At 46.5% G+C, this 19,812-nt stretch overlaps 1 long non-coding RNA gene across 1 annotated transcript in view; it reads left to right on the forward strand.

Annotated features, from left to right (window-relative positions):
* The first annotated feature begins 3,879 nt into the window (after positions 1-3,879).
* Positions 3,880-19,812, forward strand: part of LOC141101137 (uncharacterized) — a 120,866-nt gene continuing 104,933 nt past the window's right edge. The window contains exon 1 of the long non-coding RNA XR_012234897.1: positions 3,880-3,946. This is a non-coding gene — a long non-coding RNA (uncharacterized lncRNA). The remainder of the gene's footprint in view (positions 3,947-19,812) is intronic.

A 19,812-nucleotide genomic window follows, 5' to 3' on the forward strand; every position in this document is an offset into this window, starting at 1 on the left:
CTCTGACCTCTGGCATCAACATGGCATTTCCGGCCACAGAACTGCCGCTCACTGGATTTTTTTTCTTTTTCGGACCATTCTCTGTAAACCCTAGTGATGGTTGTGCGTGAAAATCCCAGTAGATCAGCAGTTTCTGAAATTCTCAGACCAGCCCTTCTGGCACCAACAATCATGCCACGTTCAAAGGCACTCAAATCACCTTTCTTCCCCATACTGATGCTCGGTTTGAACTGCAGGAGATTGTCTTGACCATGTCTACATGCCTAAATGCACTGAGTTGCCGCCATGTGATTGGCTGATTAGAAATTAAGTCTTAACACACAGTTGGAGAGGTGTACCTAATAAAGTGGCCAGTGAGTGTATATATGCCCCATATATCTGTATCAAATCATGGTAAAATGAGCGGCGCACATGGATGAGTCACATAAGGTCAAGATCTAAAAGGTTCCGGGTCATAGAACAATCACATGACCATAATATTACCATGGCAGCCATACATATCGTAAACAAAAATCAGCTTGCAAATACCCACATCATCATGAACATATTAAGTGGCGCATGTGGATGACACACGTAGGGCTGAAAAGGACGTCCCCCCCGGCCTCCAGCGAGAAGTGCGAGTACACAGATCGCCCCATAGCAACCTGAGTCTCACCCACCACACCACGGATGCCAGAAGCAACGTCCCTGCCCATACGCGTCACCGGCATGCACACATGCTCATAGGAGACAGGCATATAACAACATAGCCTTTATATCTCCCCATATAGCACAACCTGCAAGAGCGCCGCCAGAGATCATTGACAGGCAGTGGACCTGGGGGGGAGGTTTTTGGAACGTGGGTATAGTAAGAGGAATATTAAGAGTGGTTATTTGAGAACTAAAAAAACAGATAGGGGTTCACTTCTGTCATATAACCAGTCTAGGAGGGATGATAAGAAAAAGAAAGGACAGACAGTTACCAGATTTATTTCTACAAATAACACAGGTCAACGAAAAAAAATTTTTTTTCTGGTGTCCAAAATATTTTAATGAATTTGGGGTATTTTTGGGGTGCTGATTCTGAATATGTCATCAGTTTTGCCAGATTGGCTCAAGTTTTTGAGATTTTTGGTATCTTATTTATAGCACTTGTTGGTAAATGCGACGCATCATCTCATTAATTTCTTTGGATTAGTACTTGAACTGAGCAGTTCTCAATATAGTTTTGTGTTAATTAGTGTTCTAAAAGTTTGTTCATAGCTTGATTTTTGCACTAACTTTATGTTGTTGTCTGTTTTCCAGTGAAAAGCATGAACTCATCATGAAGAAGTTGTCTTAACGATCCAGACTCATTCTGTTACATTTGTGGTGAATATACACTGCCAAAACATAGAAGAAACATAACACACTTCGTAAAAAAAGTGTATTTTGCCTATTTTGGGGTTATGCTTGGGGACCAAGACAAGTTTTGGGCACCACACATAGTGTGCAAAGCATGTATCGAATTATTACGAAAATGGAGCAAAGGACAAAGAAAAAGCTTCAAATTTGGTGTTCCAATGGTGTGGAGAGAGCCAAAAAATCATCATGATGACTGTTATTTCTGTGCAGTGCAAGTGCAAGGATTCAATAAGCATAAGAAACGAAAATGGGAGTAACATGGAATCTGCAAGAAGGCCTGTCCCTCATTGTGAAGATGTGCCTGTACCTGTGTTTACCATAAATAACAGTCATCATGATGATTTTTTGGCTCTCTCCACACCATTGGAACACCAAATTTGAAGCTTTTTCTTTGTCCTTTGCTCCATTTTCGTAATAATTCGATACATGCTTTGCACACTATGTGTGGTGCCCAAAACTTGTCTTGGTCCCCAAGCATAACCCCAAAATAGGCAAAATACACTTTTTTTACGAAGTCTGTTATGTTTCTTCTATGTTTTGGCAGTGTATATTCACCACAAATGTAACAGAATGAGTCTGGATCGTTAAGACAACTTCTTCATGATGAGTTCATGCTTTTCACTGGAAAACAGACAACAACATAAAGTTAGTGCAAAAATCAAGCTATGAACAAACTTTTAGAACACTAATTAACACAAAACTATATTGAGAACTGCTCAGTTCAAGTACTAATCCAAAGAAATTAATGAGATGATGCGTCGCATTTACCAACAAGTGCTATAAATAAGATACCAAAAATCTCAAAAACTTGAGCCAATCTGGCAAAACTGATGACATATTCAGAATCAGCACCCCAAAAATACCCTAAATTCGATGAAATATCTTTGGCACCAAAAATGCTGTTGACCAGTGCATCAATGGGAGAGAATGAGGGCCATTATGACTAAACATTGGTCGGTACTAAAGACTGATCCTTTTCTGGCAAATTATCTACCGGAGAGACCAATGATGACGGCAAGGAGATCTAGAAATTTTGGGGCTGGTACATCTAGGATTGGTTTTTATCCCTGTGGTGACTGTCTGGCATGTAATAATTTTGTAAGGACTACATCATTCGCATCTAGCGATGGTTCCCGGACTTTTAAGATCAAGGATTACATTACGTGTAGCACTACCAATGTGGTGTAGTATGCGAAATGTACATGCTCACTGATATATGTGGGTTTGACTACAAGGGAACTTCGTGTAAAGGCACGTGAACACGTCAGAGATACAGTATAATAGCTGCTAAAAATGTGGATGATGTTAGTACCCTAAAAACCCTCCCAAGACACTTTAGGGAGAGACATAAGTGTGACCCTAAAGAATTAAGCATTTGTGGGATAGACAGGATTCGGTTAGGGATTAGAGGGCGTGATTATAAACGAATATTGACCCAGAGGGAGTGCAAGTGGATTGCAACTCTGGGAACTATGGTCCCCCACGGTTTAAATGAGCAACTCTGTTTTGCATCATATCTATGAGAAAGATTTGGTTCTTTGTTTGTGTGTTCTGTTTTTAACATTTTTTATTGCTTTTTATTTAGTCTTTGTCTATCTGATGTTACCCCATTGTAATACCCATATGGCATATATGGAATCCTCTGGCTGAATATGGGAGCAAGTAAAACAACAAGTAGAAAGAATAATGGCAAGACTATGGACACGATTTGTTCTATGTTTTCACTATTTTGTTGTTTATTATTGGTCACCTTATGTAACATGTATACAATATGTATAATGACATGACACTTACTATGATTTTTTCTATTTACACTATTTTTGTATGATACTTTTATTATAACTTGTTCACTTTATTTATACATAGATATAATTTTTATATGCATGTGTTATATATATTATGGCATATTTTGATATTTACTTCATTATTTGTTTATAACTTGAATTGTGAACATAGTCTCGTTGAGTGGTGCTGCATGGTACTTGAACCATGATCACTTGGTGTTTTTAATGTCTTTCCAATGATCTCCGGCGGCGCGCTTGCAGGTTGTGCTATATGGGGAAATATAAAGGATATGTTGTTATATGCCTGTCTCCTATGAACATGTGTGCATGCCGGTGACGCGTATGGGCAGGGACGTTGCTTCTGGCATCCGTGGTGTGGTGGTTGAGACTCAGGTTGCTATGGGGCGATCTGTGTACTCGCACATCACGCTGGAGGCCGGGGGGAACGTCCTTTCCAGCCCTGCGTATGTCATCCACATGCGCCGCTTAATATGTTCATGATGATGTGGGTATTTGCAAGCTGATTTTTGTTTACGATATGTGTAGCTGCCATGGTAATATTGTGGTCATGTGATTGTTCTATGACCCGGAACCTTTTAGATCTTGACATTATGTGACTCATCCATGTGCTCCGCTCATTTTACCATAATTTGATACAGATGTATGGGGTATATATATATATGACTGAACACATAGACTTATGCACAGCACCCTGAGGAAGCCCAAGTGAAATGTGCGTTGTGGCTGCTTGGTGTAACCGGTTACACAGCTACTATCTGGTGAGACCTTTTATACTATTTAGATTGTTTAAATAGATTTTGTGTGGATGCTATTTGGGCACATGCTATATGTACAGTATATATGTGTATCTAAAGCAGCACAAATGACTGTATATGTCTGGTATCATTGGTATATGTAAAGATATTTTAAAGCTGTCTCCCTGATCTGCAATTACAGTAACTGTGTCGGACCTTATGTCTTGTGTCCTTCACAATTTTTATTTAAAAAATTTTTTTGATATGAATAAAAATATTTTTATAACTTATGAATATATTCAATAAAATACTATTTGTATATGGTATTAGATGCTCCTTATTCTTTTATTTTTTTTTTTATATGGTGGAACTAGCGGTGAACATGGCGGACTGAGAGAGGGTTGGTGATGGTGTTGCTGATGGCCTAAATTCAGTCTTTCGTAGCAATAACATTGTGATTCCATGACTGCTTTGCCCTTGCGACGACACCTCGACATTTGCTGCTGGTGGTGTGCTAACTGGTGGGCTTATAGTGGGGGAAGCTATGTAGCGTTGCTGACTACCTTCATTCGGAGCAGGTGCACATGTGGTACGTGAGGTTTGGTAGTCCGTCCACGCTTGCAAGTGCATGGTGGTTAAATGTCTAAGCATGCAACTGGTATTCAAATTTCTCAGAATTTTCCCTTGGCTAAAGGTCTTTGCGCACTTCTTACAGATAACTTTTGCCATATCATTAGGATTTTGTTCAAAAAAGTGCCACACTGCACTCTTCCTACTATGGAAGACATTTTGAGACCTTGCACGCTGTGCTAATTTGACCGTCTGGCAAAGCTGTCCTGCAACCCTTTTTGGTTTTTGGAACATGTTTTTGGACTGCTACGGTCATGCCAGATAACAGCTGTTGCGATGTCGTTGCCTGCTGCGGATCCTCCTCCTCCTCTTCTAAGCTATTGGCAGCGGCACCCTCTTCCCCCAATGGATGCCAATCTGGGTCATCCATCACCTCCTCTTCAATTTCATCTGCACCTTCCTTTGCGTCACTGTGTAAGTTGGTATAGTATGCGGGAAGGGGCACCTGAGTTTCATCAGGGTCTGATTCTGCCTCAGTACACTGCGAGGACAATGTAGTGCTCTGAGTGAATGTACCAGCAGAAAAATCTAGCAGTGGCTGTGCATCCGTGCACTCCATGTCAGATTCATCTTGGACTGGGGAATTCACGATTTGACTTGCTAACCCAGGCATGGTATGTGAAAAGAGCTCCATGGAGTAATCGGTAGTGTGGTCTGCCACATCCTTCACTTTTGGTAGGGGTGAAGGACACAAGGAAAGGTGTTCCTGACCAGGAGCCTCTGCTGACGACTCGGTGCTTTTATTTTTTGAAACTTCAGAAGAGGAGGCGAGAGAGCTGAAGGCTGTGTGAGCAATGTAAGCCAAAACTTGTTCCTGAAGCTCCGGCTTTAAAAGTGGTTTACCTACTCCCGGAAAAGAGAGCCTTCAAGGCCTTGTGGAGCCAGACAATAACGCAGGCTCAACACCTCCTGCCTTAGGTGCTATTGTGCTTTTGCCACTACCAACAGATGCAGCACCACCACCACCATCGAGACCCACATTCACCCAGGAATTCAGACATCATCCTAAGAGAGGTATTCACATTGATACATAGGGAGTGGACGCATCAGTTTTTGAGACCACTTTGACGTTGGTTGATGGGCTTGCATGAATTGGCTAAATTATGTGCTAAGTGTCTCATTTTTTCCTAGTATTCAGAAGCAGCACTGCTATTCAAATTTCATATATTTCACATTGACATGCTTTAGAGTGCAATTTTTTTTGTATAATGTATATGGAGGTAGCTGCTCCTAGTATGTGTCATGATCCCAGTGCAGGTTTTTGAGCTGCACGTCAGGGGTTAATGTCTGGAGCTCAGTGCAGGTTTTGACCTGCACACATGGGGTTATGATGGTGGCCTTTCTGGTTCTGGGAGAGCTTCTTAAACCCCTGGGAAGCTTCAATCCCTGCCAGTTATACTTTTGCCTTGGGCCTAGTGTGCTGACCCCTGTGTGCCTGTTTGTTGTTATAGCTTGTTTATATGGTTCTGACCCAGTTCTTTTTCCTGTTGATTCTGTACTGCATTATTATCTCTGTATGACTCATTGCCTGTGACCTGACTACTTTCTGCTCGCCCCTCTTGTACCTTGCAGCTATCTCTGTGTGTGACTCATTGGCTACCTCCTGACTATTCTCCCTATCTATGCCCCTTGGTAACTTTGTCTCGCAGTTACCCTGCTAGGAGTTCTCTTGCTGCTCCTAGCTCCCTGGAGTTTAGGCCACACCCCTAGCAGTGACATGCTTCAGGTCCTGCGGCTCTGAGGTACGCATCTACTCGGCTGCTGCCCGCTCCACAGGTATCATTGAGCACAGTTCACTTTACTCAGGACACGTGCACTGGCTCAGTGAGCAAGTTCAGTGCGGTGTTCCTGACATTATAACTGGCCTGCAATTTTTTTTTTTTCTCTCCTCACTTCTGCAGCATGGACCCAATGTGTGCTTTATCTGAGCAGGTGAAATGCTTGACTCAGTCACTGCAGAAGCTTAGTTTGGAACTCCAAGCTCTGGCCCAGTCTCAACGGCGGGTTGAGGACTCCGTTCAGGGGGTACTTTCCGCAGGCTTCCAGCAGGTGGGGAATAGAGATGTCATTTTGGTCCCACCCGAATCGCCGGTTAAATTGCCAGATATGTTTTCTGGTAACAAAGATGATTTCAAGGCATTTAAGGAGGGCTGTAAGCTTTTTCTCTTTGAGACCCCGCTCCTTTGTGGATGAGAAACAGAGTGTGGGGGTAGTTATGTCCCTGATTAGGGGGTCCCCACAAGCCTGGGCATTTTCGCTTTCCTCTTCTGCCCCTGAGAGAATGTCTGTGGATGCGTTTTTTGAAGCCTTAGGGCTTATTTATGATGAGCCTGATAGAGTGCGGTTGGCTGAGGACAAGGTGATGAGTGTCTGTCAGGGGGAGCACTCGGCCGAATGGTTCTGTACTGAATTCAGACGTTGGGCAGCCGAGATTTCCTGGAGTGATGCCGCCCTTCGGGGGCTGTTCCACAGAGGCCTGTGTGAACGTCTGAAGGATGCTTTGACACTCCATCCTCCGCCTGACTCCCTGGAGGATGCCATGACCCAAGCGGTTCGCATGGATCGCAGACTGTGGGCTAGAGGCGTTATGCAACGGGAAACACCATTATTCTTCAGTGGAGATGAGACCCGGACTCTTCCTGTGGCTATGAAGGTGAGCGCTGTCACCTGTGAATGAAGACGCCGCCGGGAGAAGCAGTTGTGCTTCTACTGTGGGGAATCCGGACACTGGAAGAAGGACTGCCCCTCCTGTCCGTCATCTTCCAAGATGGCGGGAAGCGACTAGGTCTGGGTAGTAGTCGAGGAGGCTACCCAGACCTTCAGGTACAATTTTCCTCACGTGCAAAAATGGTGCTGCAGGTGGAACTGGAACTTGGTTATGGTCCTGTTCAGACTACTGCTTTTGTTGACTGTGGTTCTGCTGTGAATCTGATACCAAAGATATGACTCTCAATAAGATAGGGACAGTCAGGCTTCAGGATCCTGTTAAACTTGTGGCAATTGACTCGTCTCCTCTTACCCATGGGCGGTATCTGTTTCAGATCTGAACTTTTTTTTCTCTAAAAGTGGGTTCCACTCATGTGGAAAAACTAAGTTGTCTTATGCTAGATAACTTGCCTGCAGGACTGGTAGGTATTCCAGAGTACCTGAAGGATTTCGAAGATGTTTTTTCCGAAAGTGAGGCTGAGGCGCTACCACCACATAGACCCTACGATTGTGCCATTGATTTAGTACCCGGAGCCAAGTTACCTAAGGCTCGATTGTTCAATTTGTCTGGGCCTGAGCACCAAGCCATGAAGGAGTACATAGCTGAGAGTCTCCGAAAAGGGCATATCAGGCCTTCTGTGGCAGCAGGATTCTTCTTTGTGAAGAAGAAAGATGGTGGTTTACGGCCGTGCCTCGACTTTCGAGAACTTAACAAGATAACGGTTAGGAACACTTACCCGCTTCCCCTCATCCCTGACTTATGTAACCAGTTAGCGGGGGCCCAATGGTTCTCCAAGTTAGATCTGCGGGGGGCCTACACTCTGATAAGGGTTCGGGAAGGGGACGAGTGGAAAACTGCATTCCTCACATCAGAAGGACTCTTTGAGAACCTGGTTATGCCGTTTGGGTTAACTAATGCACCCGCTATTTTCCAGAATTTCATCAATGTGGTGTTTTCTGACCTGATAGGCCGTTTTGTTATTATTTATTTGGATGACATTTTGGTGTACTCCCCGGACAGTCAACCTCACTTGCAACATCTAAGGACAGTTCTCCAGAGACTCAGGGAGAATCAATTGTTCGCTAAATTGGAAAAATGTTCGTTTTTTTTTGTACAGGAACTGTCTTTTTTGGGGTTGATTGTGTCCTGTGAAGGGTTTCGTATAGATCCTAAGAAGATGCTGGCGATCGCTGACTGGGTTCAGCCTCGAGATCTCAAGGGGCTCCAGCGCTTCTTAGGACTTGCGAACTATTATCGAAGATTCATTAAAGGTTTCTCACAAGTGGTTAAACCACTCACGGATCTTACCCAGAAGGGCGCTGATGTAAAAATTGGTCTGTACTCGCTAAGGAGTCCTTTTCAGCGATTAAGAAATGTTTCATGTGTGCCCCGGTGTTGGTGCAACCTGACCCGTCCAAACCATTCATTGTGGAGGTGGATGCTTCTGAAGTGGGGGTGGGGGCTGTGCTGTCCCAGGGTCCGGCCACCCTTACCAATCTCAAACCCTGTGCCTTCTTCTCCAAGAAGTCCTCCTCAGCTGAGAAACTATGATGTAGGCAATAGAGAACTTCTTGCGGTCAAGCTGACGTTTGAGGAATGGAGGCACTTTTTGGAAGGGGCGGCTCACCCTATCACAGTTGTCACGGATCACAAAAATTTGGCATACCTTGAATCTGCTAAGAGGCTTACTCCTAGACAGGCCCGTTGGTCACTTTTTTTTTCACGATTTCAGTTCTCCATTACTTTTCGACCGGGGTCCAAAAATGTTAAAGCACATGCCTTGTCCAGAAGTTTTGATCCAGTGTCTCCCCCTGAACCGCCGTCCTCCATTCTTCCCCCCCCCAGGGGTGGTAGTAGCGGGGGTCTCAACTGAGTTGGAACAAGAAATTCTAAGGGCTCAGGCCCTAGCTCCGGCAACTGGGCCAGGGGATAAACTGTTTGTTCCAGATTCGTTGCGGCCTAGACTTCTGCAGGAGTTTCATGAGTCTAGGCTGAGTGCTCATCCAGGTATCACGGCCACTAGAGAGGCAGTAGCCAGGGGTTTTTGGTGGCCTTCACTAAGGTCCAATGTCAAGGATTTTGTTTCTGCTTGTGGCATGTGTGCCCGTTCCAAAAGCTCGCATAACCGACCGGCTGGGGAACTCATACCTTTACCGGTTCCTGATAGGCCATGGACTCGCCTTTCCATGGATTTTATTACTGGCCTTCCAGGGGTAATACCGTGATCTGGGTGGTTGTAGATAGGTTTTCTAAACAGGCCCATTTCATTCCCTTGGCAGCATTACCCTCAGCAGAAACATTGTCAAGGTTGTTTGTGCAGCATGTGGTCCGATAGCATGGGGTACCCCTGAATGTTGTGTCTGACAGAGGTGTGCAGTTTGTGGCCAAATTTTGGAGGGCGTTCTGTATGAAATTGGGCATCTCACTCTCCTCATCGGCATATCACCCGGAGAGTAATGGTCAGACAGAACGCACCAATCAATCTCTGGAACAAATTCTCAGGTGTCTGACAATCGGGTGAGTCAGTCCACCAACATGTCCCCATTCCTGATTAACTATGGGTTTAATCCGCATTTTGGGGAGTTTTCACGGGTGGATTCCAGTTGTCCAGGGGCAGAGGGGTCCGTTCAATGGTTAAAAAACCTCTGGGCTGAAGTCGGAGTAATATCTATTGGGCCCAGGGGAGATACAAATATTTTGCTGACAAAAAGAGCACTTCGGGAGACATGTTTCAGGTGGGAGAGAAGGTCTGGCTCTCCACACGTAACATCAACTTAAAGGTACCATCAGCTAAGTTGGGACCAAAGTTCATTGGTCCATACGAGATTATGGAGATAGTCAACCCAGTGACATATAGGTTGCGTCTCCCCGCCTCTTTAAAAATATCCAATGTGTTCCATAAATCTCTGAAACCCGCAGGGTCTGTCAAAGAGGACTCTGAGTCTGTTGTTCCTCCAGTGCTGGTGGAGGGTCAATTGGAGTATGAGGTCGGACATATTGTGGACTCTCGGCGGGTGCGCCACTCTTTGCAGTACCTGGTCCACTGGAAGGGATATGGACCAGAGGAGCGCTCATGGGTCCCTGCTCGCTCTGTACATGCAGATCGCCTCGTTCGGGCTTTCCATGCCAAGTACCCGGGGAAGCCTGGGGGTACAGACGCCCCCTGTTGAGAGGGGAGTACTGTCATGATCCCAATGCAGGTTTTGACCTGCACACATGGGGTTAATGATGGTGGCCTCTTTCTGGTTCTGGGAGAGCTTCTTAAACCCCTGGGAAGCTTCAATCCCTGCCAGTTATACTTTTGCCTTGGGCCTAGTGTGCTGACCCCTGTGTGCCTGTGCCTGTTTGTTGTTATAGCTTGTTTATATGGTTCTGACCCGGTTCTGTTTCCCGTTGTGAGTTTGCCTGTTGATTCTGTACTGCGTTATTATTAGAGTTGAGCGAAACGGGTCGAAAAATTTCAAAAGTCGGGTTTCATGAAACGAAACCCGACCCTAGGATGAGGTCGGCCACGAGGTCGGCGACTTACGCGCCAAAGTCACGTTTCAAAAGTTTGTTTTGCGCTCTTTTTCAGCCAATCAGGATCCACAGACACTGTGGGCAACGTGATGACATAGGCACGGGTCACCACCATCTTTCAGAAGGGCATGCAAGTGATTGGCTTGCTTTGGTGGGCGTCACAGGGGGTATAAAAGGGCGTGCACGCCGACCGCCATCTTACTTCTGCCGATCTTAGCATAGGGAGAGGTTGCTGCTGATTCTGTAGGGAGAGTGTTAGGCAGGGAAGAAGAAAAAAAAACTGCTTCTGCTGCTTGTACAACACACCAGTCACTGTGTGTGCAGTGCAAGGGGAGGCTATATTGTGGTGTTGGTTGTTGGGCTGCCTTCTAAGGCTTCCTGACAGCTGCATTGCTGTTTACCCACTGCTCTGCAAACTGCTTTTTTAAAAGCAATCCCAATTTTTTTTTTTTTTTTTTTGTCCTGCTGAGGTACTGAGCGTGCATTTTTTCACACCATACAGCGGTGTACGCTCCTCACACAGTACCGTGTAACGGCTGTTATCACAGCCACAGTGAAGCTATCTGTGTCACTCTGTGAGAATAAGTCGAGGACATGTTCCGTTCTTACAGACCTGCACTCTAGGGAGATTCCTACTCTGCCCAATTCTACATACACCATGTAGTTTGTGATACACTAGCCAATTTCTGCCTGTGACATAGCGCTGTGATATTCAGTGGGCCTCACACAATCCAAAAGTGTCCAGTGTCTGCAGAAATTCAAAATCTCCCTTATCCTCTAGTCACTTTGGTCACAGCTGTGCCATCGAGCCTGTGACATAGCGCTAAGATATTCAGTGGGCCTCACACAATCCAAAAGTGTCCAGTGTCCACAAGTGTCTGCAGAAATTCAAAATCTCACTTATCCTCTAGTCACTTTGGTCACAGCTGTGCCATCGAGCCTGTGACATAGCGCTCAGATATTCAGTGGGCCTCACACAATCCAAAAGTGTCCAGTGTCTGCAGAAATTCAAAATCTCACTTATCCTCTAGTCACTTTGGTCACAGCTGTGCCATCGAGCCTGTGACATAGCGCTAAGATATTCAGTGGGCCTCACACAATCCAAAAGTGTCCAGTGTCTGCAGAAATTCAAAATCTCACTTATCCTCTAGTCACTTTGGTCACAGCTGTGCCATCGAGCCTGTGACATAGCGCTAAGATATTCAGTGGGCCTCACACAATCCAAAAGTGTCCACAAGTGTCTGCAGAAATTCAAAATCTCACTTATCCTCTAGTCACTTTGGTCACAGCTGTGCCATCGAGCCTGTCACATAGCGCTCAGATATTCAGTGGGCCTCACACAATCCAAAAGTGTCCAGTGTCCACTAGTGTGAGCAGAAATTCAAAATCTCCCCTGTCCTATAGACACCTTGTACCTTGTTTTACATTACTATATAGTTTGTTGGATTTTGTCTACATTTCTACCAAAAATGAGGAAGGCTGGTGGAAGAGGCCGTGGAATTGGGCGAGGGTTGGCAGCTGGTAATGATGGTGTTGGTGGTGGATCTGATGGTAGTGGCAAGAGCAAAATAGGACCGAATGCAGGAGGTGTTGAGCCTGCGTCATCGTCTAGCTCCATAAGGCTTCGAAGGCTTAGTTTTCTAGGAGTTGGCAAACCGCTTTTAAAGCCAGAGCATCAGGAAAAAGTTTTGTCTTACATTGCTGACTCAGCCTCCAGCTCTATCGCCTCCTCTTCTTCAGTTGTAAAAAGTAAAAGCACTGAGTCGTCATTGGAGGCTCATGTTCATGAACCACACCTTTCCTTGTGTCCTTCACCCCAACCAAGATTGAAGGATGACACAGGCCATACTACTGATTACTCCATGGAGCTGTTTTCACATACCATGCCTGGATTATCAAGTCAAATGGTGAATTACCCAGGCCAAGATGAATCTGACATGGAGTGCACTGATGCACAGCCGCTGATGGATGATTCTGCTGGTACATTCACTCAGAGCACTCACTAAAAAAAATAACAAGTGAAACAGACAAGTGTTACGTGCAGACATATAAAAATTTTTATATGTCTGCACGTAACACTTGTCTGTTTCACTTGTTATTTTTTTAGTGACTGGCAGGAGGAGTGATTGGTATGCATAAGTATCCGTCATTTCCTCCTGCACTTTGACCCGTGGAAGCGCTCGAGTAGCGTGAAACGGCCGTAGTCAGCCATTTGACACTCTCCTTCACATCTCCGACGTGACATGTAATTCAGTGTCAATAAACATTCATCATTATCCCGCAGAGTGCGACCTTTTTCTCTTGGAAACTCTGCTCTCATGACAATGTTGTGGACTGATTTTTCAAGTACCGCTCATACAACTGGTCATAGAATCATAGAATCATAGAATCATAGAATCGTAGAGTTGGAAGGGACCTCCTGGGCCATCTGGTCCAACCCCCTGCTCAAAGCAGGATTCGCTAAATCATCCCAGTCAGATGTCTGTCCAGCCTCTGTTTATACTGGTAATACTGCATCGATGGAAAGTGACAGGAGACAGCAGTTGTCAACTATGCTTACAAACTACTTTTCCTCCCATATCGATGTTCTCCCACATAGGTCATTCCCCTTTGACTATTGGGCCGCTAAACTGGACACCTGGCCTGAATTGGCACAATATGCCTTACAGGAGCTCGCTTGCCCAGCTGCAAGTGTGCTATCGGAAAGAGTCTTCAGTGCAGCTGGATCAATCCTGACAGAAAAAAGGACCCGTCTGTCAACCCAAAATGTGGATGATCTAACCTTCATTAAAATGAACCACGCATGGGTTTCCAAGGATTTTGTCCCACCTTCCCCTGATGACACATAGGGTGACAGAAAAATGGCTTGCTTTGGTCCACCTCTTCCTGGGACTTGACCTATTTCACCTTTTGCATCAGCTGAATGTCCAACATCAACATATGCCACTTTCTAAAACTCCCTAACTGTGCTGCCTCCCCCCCCCCCCCCCCATGGCCGGGGTCACCACCTAGCGCACGACACCGTGCGAGTGCCGTTGCCCTGGACAGGTGGGTAGGCCGACTCTTGGGCGCGGGCACTGGCACAGGGTCCCTCATAGTGCAATCAAGTGTCTCTGACGGTGGTGGTGCACACCCGCCGTCAGACACACCGCCGTACTATGAGGGGCCCAGTGCCAGTACCGACGCCCACGAGTGGGCCCCCCTTGCTTGGGCAGGGCCCCAGCATTTGCAATCTTTACCTCTCCCTGCTCCTCCGCTGTGTAGTCTGGGCCATCAAATCCATACTGTGCCTAACACCGTCTGAGCCTGCCTCCTGATGTATAGACATATATTTTGAATGTGTACGCTATCCATACATGTTATCTGGGGATACGGTACCCTTTCTAACCTTTGTGCAATCACGTGTAATCCATACTGGGCGTGAGAACGGCTGGCGAGCTGTTAAGCAAGCTACAGCACCTGTGGTTTGCATACGTAAGTTTTTTTCATTTTTTCAGGAATGACGGTTAGGCCTAATTCCGGAACTGCGGTTGACCTGCACTTACTGGGAAATCATTGTTCGCGGGTAATAATTGTAATCAGTGATCCCCATCACTAACGTTGTTCAGCGGGTTATCTGCACCTGTAAGCGACAAACGCTGGCCTTTTCAGTGTAGCGCACATGCAGCCACGGACATGTAAGGGCATGACACCAGTTATTGGCCAATCTCATGTGCCAGAGCCTCACGTGTCCCTCTAGTAAGCCGGACTCGGACCGCGGGGCATGACGGAGTCTCGTTCGTTAACGCAATTAAGCTTGCAATGTGTGCATCTGTTCTGTAGCTGGCATGGTTGAGGTTTCCCAGGTGGAGTCGAATTTAACCGTAGGCTCCACTCCTGGTGGTGCCCTTCTGGACATTCCTTTAAGGTTCAGCTTTGCAACCATACTGCCCACGTAAAACAAACACTTTGCCTTCATGAACGCTGTTTGGAGGGTCATGACTCGTGGGAATAACGCCGCCCAATCAGTTAACCTGCTAGAGAGATCGTTCGTTGCTCCCAAGCATGACATCACACTCCCTAGGAAGAAGGTAATGCCACTGTGGCGACCGTACTCCTGGGGGCGACACAAGTGCACTGATGCCCAGCCACTGCTCGATGAATCTGCTGGTACATTGACCCAGACCACTACATTCCCCTCGCACGCTACACGGCCTGAATCTGACCCTGATGAAACTCAGGTTACCCTTCCCATATACAGTTAAATCTTACACGGTGACAAAGAGGAAGCTGCAGATGAAAGTGCAGGTTCGGCCCACCCGCCATCAGACACACCACCGTACTATCAGGGGCCCTGTGCCAGTGCCGTCGCCAACGAGTGGGCCCCCCCTGCTTGCTCAGGATCACAGTAATTGCAAAGTTGAAATACTGTGCAGTGAGATGGAAGATGGGGACGACGAGGAGTCTAGACTAGTACAGGGATTCCCTAGCGAGGAGACTTATTTGATTGTTTTCAATGTTGGGACAGCAATTTTTGGGGAGCACTATACTCTGGAGAATGATAGATGGGGCCCACCATACACTGGAACATTCCAAAGGTGGACATCAGACACTGGAGCAGCATTTACAGGGCCCATTATACACTAGAGCATTAGAAATGGGGCCCATTATGTTTGGAGCATTATTTGGGCCCATAAGACAGTGGAGCTTCATCCATGGGGACCAACATATACTGTAGCATTATGTGGAGCTCATCATATACTGTTTCAAACATTATATGGGACCAATGATGCTGTATGGAGAAATAGATGGGCCTCGTCATGAGATGTAAAAAGTGAAGTATGCCCGCTCCACAGGTATCATTGAGCACAGTGCGCTTTACTCAGGACACACTGGCTCAGTGAGCAAGTTCAGTGCGGTGTTCCTGACAGTATGCACCTTTTCACATTAGCTTGGATGTGCCAGTCAGCCTTTTGTTGTTTACACATCAGAAAGCTGCAGCCTCAAACAGAACAAGTGGTTGGGCATCAGTGCATTCTATCACTTCCACTTGTGAGGCAGGGTTAGGTGGATGGCCCATGGAACCACAGCCACAAGATTCATCAAAAAGCAGAAGTGACTGCGGCATGACTTAGGGCTCTGACTGCTTGCCTGACTTGGAAGGGGGTGAGGTGGAATCCAGATGCCCATGGGTCGCAGGTGCAAAATCTGTGCTTTCAGCAGGGGATCAGGAAGAAAGAAGGAACAGAAGCCACTCTCAGCCATCCAGTCTAAAGCCACCTCTACATGTTCTGGCCTCACCATTCAACCATTCATTGTTGGGCCTACGAAATTACACAGAAGTCCTGTTGCCTGCATTCACTAGAGGACATTGTTTCATTTGGGCGTGTAGCAGGCACATATCGACCATGCCCTCTTTTACCCTGCAGCAGCTACACCAGCAACATAGCCATGTCCCCTATTTGATGCTCTCCTCATTTTTTTTCACCACAAAAATGTGCAGAGTATTACGTGGCCTGTATACAGAGAGAGTGGCCAGCAGATTATTTACATGCCCATTTTTCAGAGCACCTCCGAAAAAATAAATAAACACGCAACCAGTGTTGGATACCTCCTCCTATGCTTCTTCCACTTACACCTCAAATTCCTCCTCACTGTCTGGCCAATTCTACAGTGTGAGTACAGGAGCAGCGCAGCTCTTCTCCCACTGAGTGGAGCTGACTGCTTCTCTGCCAGGCCAGCCCCCAACCCTGCTGGGCCAAGTCACGACCTTTTCAGGGCCAGCGTTAGGGGCAGGCAGACCAAGCAGCTGCCTAAGGCCCCCACTCCCTCAGGGGCCCCCAGCTAGCAGCACATCACACAGCCGCTATGAGACCCGTCATAGACTCCGGTACAATTCAAAGCAATGATGGAGGAGAGAGCATCCCTCTCCCATCATTCCCTGCTCTGCCTCTGACACTGCAGGTGCGCGATGACATCATCGTGCACTCACTGTGTGCAGGCAGTGCAGCCGCTGAGACACGAGACAGCTGGGAGCAGCGCGGGCATGAGGAGAGGTGAGGAGTGCGTTTTTTTTTTTTTTTTTTTTTTTTTTTTTTTATAACAGTGAGTACTGGACTGTGGGGGGGGGAGAGATGCAGGCTGTGCTGTGTACCATGTGGTGCTGTGCTGTATACCATGTGGGGTTGTGCTGTAAACCATGTGGTGCTGTGCTGTATACCATGTGGTGCTGTATACCATGTGGGGTTATGTTATATATTATGTGGGCTGTGTTATATATTATGTGGGCTGTGTTATATCCGGATGTGTTATATACTTTGTGGCTGTGTTATTTACCATGAGGGGGTATATTATATTCTACGGAGGAGGCTGTGTTATATAATATGGGAGGCTACATTATATTCTATGGGGAGGTGGGCTGTATTATATTCTATTTGGGGCTACATTATATTCTATGGGGGCTACATTATATTTATTATATGGGGGTGATTGCATCATACTCTATGAGGGGGCTACATTATACTTTATGAGGAGGCTACATTGTCATACTCTATGGGGGGCTGCATTATAGTCTATGGGGGCTAGATTATATTGAGGGCTTCATGTACTTTATGAGGGGCTACATTATATTCTATTGTGGCTGCATTATACTATATGAGGAGGGCTACATTGTATTCTATGGAGGGGCTACATTATGCTTTATAAGAGGGTGCATTATATTCTATGGGGCTGCATTATACTCTGAGGGGGCTGCATTATGCTATATGAGGGGAGCTGCATTATATTCTATGGGGGTTACATTATATTGTATAGCGGGGCTGCATTATACTCTGAGGTGTGGCTGTATTATGCTCTATGGAGTGGCTGCATTATACTATATGTGGGCTGCATTATACTGTATCCAGGACTATGGGGAATACATTATACTATATGAAGAACTATGGGGTGCATTATACTATGGGAAATGAATTGTAACACATGGATGACTGGCGGTGTATTATACTACATGGAGCACTATGAGGAGTGTATTATACTATGTGGAGGACTGAGCAGTGTATTTTAATATATGGAGGACTATGAGGGGTGTATTATATGGAGGACTGAATAGTGTATTATACTTAATGGAGGACTGAGTGTATCTTAATATATGGAGGAGTATATTATATGGAGGACTGAGGAGTGCATTATACTATATGGAGGACTATGGGGCACATTATATTATATGGCGGACTATGGGGTGTAAACTGTAGATGTGCTGCTGATAACATGATACTGTATGGGGACAGATTGATCCATTAGTGATTGTTCTGTCCCCATCATTCTTTCTCAGATGGTGGAAAGAGGCCGGGAAACAAGTGTTGAACGACTTCAATATTGTCAATCACACTCATTTAGCGGCCTGAACTCAGCGCATGTAAATACAGTCGAAATGCTTCTGTGTGATGTGCAATATGTTAGCATTTGGGGCACCATTTTCCATTTTAAATTTTGCCTAGGGCCCCACTTTGCCTAAAACCGGCCCTGGACCTCGTGACTGCAATTGATATGCTCCTGTACTTACCGATTGTCATGATCCATGCAGGATCAGGACAGATAAAAGCACAGGTAACCTTTTTTTTTTTTTTTCCTAAGCTGTGCTTAAGTGTGGTTTTTGCCCCCGGTGGCCGTTAGAACAAAGGACATCACAGTGCAATAATCCTAAGTTTGCCCCCGGTGGTGGTGAGCGTCATTGCACTCTGTTTCTTTAGTTAAGCGCACATGTTTATAATGCAGGTGTGATTGCTGGCTCTGCTATAAAAGAGTCACAGGTGTTGCAATCAGCATTGGTGATAGCATTCATTTCAACCATCCTTGGTGGAGGAAGGAGCTGGAGAACGTTCCTTGCAGCACTGCCTTAGCCCTGGTGGGGAAGGAGTCATAGGGGATTTCCTTGTAGCTCTGACAGAGCTTGGTGGCAGCGTTTCAGGAGGAGAGCTGCATTCTGGTGGTGGACTCTGTGGCCAGGAGCAAGTGCAACAGAGTACAGCTAAGTGGTGTTCCCCTGTTTGTGTTTTTACTTCGTGTGTATTAGTACAGCGGTGGGGCCAGTGCCTGCGCCACCCAGCTCCCTAGCAAGGGATAGGTGTAGGGTGTGCTAGGGCGACAGGTATCCTGAGCGGCGTCCGGTGCGGAACCGGCATAGGGAACATTAGGAGCGTTAGGGACACTGACTCAGGGGAGTGCAGGAGGTCTCCTCGTCCCCTTTCCCTATCGCAGGGCCCACCGTTGCAACTGTTTTCCCTTCCCCTTGTCTTGTGTTTTTAGTTAACGGCCTGCGGGCCGTGTCACACAGGACTGTATCACGTGCCGCGTTTTGTTTACAGTTACCGGCCTGCGGGTCGCGTCACACAGGGCGGGTCCCGTGACATTATCACCAACCCACAACTTTTTTTTTTTTTTCTGCTGAGCCATGGACCCAGTTCAGCCCTTTGCCCAAATGCTTCAGACCCTTACTAATGAGATTAGGGGGCTGTGCGGAGGGTTGCTGCAGCTGTTGGAGGGCTCTGGGGGCTTGGTTCAGGAACAAGCTCAGCCAGAACCCAAGATATCCTTCCCTGACAGATTTTCTGGAGGGAGAGATCAAATCTTGGTATTCCAGCAAGCCTGTAAATTGTATTTCAGGCTGCGCCCTCATTCATCAGGGAGTGAAGAGCAACGGGTGGGAATCATTATGTCCCTCCTTTAAAGGGGATCCCCAATCCTGGGCCATCTCCCTACCGGACGATTCTCCATCATTGGTGTCCTTGGACGAGTTTTTTGCGGCTTCGGCGCTTCTGTATGGGGATCCTGATGGCGTTGCCCTGGCGGAATCTCGACTCCGTAGGTGTAAACAGGAAGCCTGGGTTGCTGAGGAGTACTGCTCAGAGTTTAGGAGATGGGCCACTAACACTCAGTGGAATGACCCTGCACTTAGGAGTCAATTTGAGCAGGGTTTGTCTACAAAGTTGCAGGATACTTCTGGTGCAGTGCGCCGCCCCCAGATCGCTGGAGGCCGCCTTGTCCCTTGCCATCCAGG

The sequence above is a fragment of the Dendrobates tinctorius genome, unplaced genomic scaffold (genome assembly GCF_039654945.1).
Source record: "Dendrobates tinctorius isolate UK_male_01 unplaced genomic scaffold, ASM3965494v1 ptg000115l, whole genome shotgun sequence".
NCBI lineage: Eukaryota > Metazoa > Chordata > Amphibia > Anura > Dendrobatidae > Dendrobates > Dendrobates tinctorius.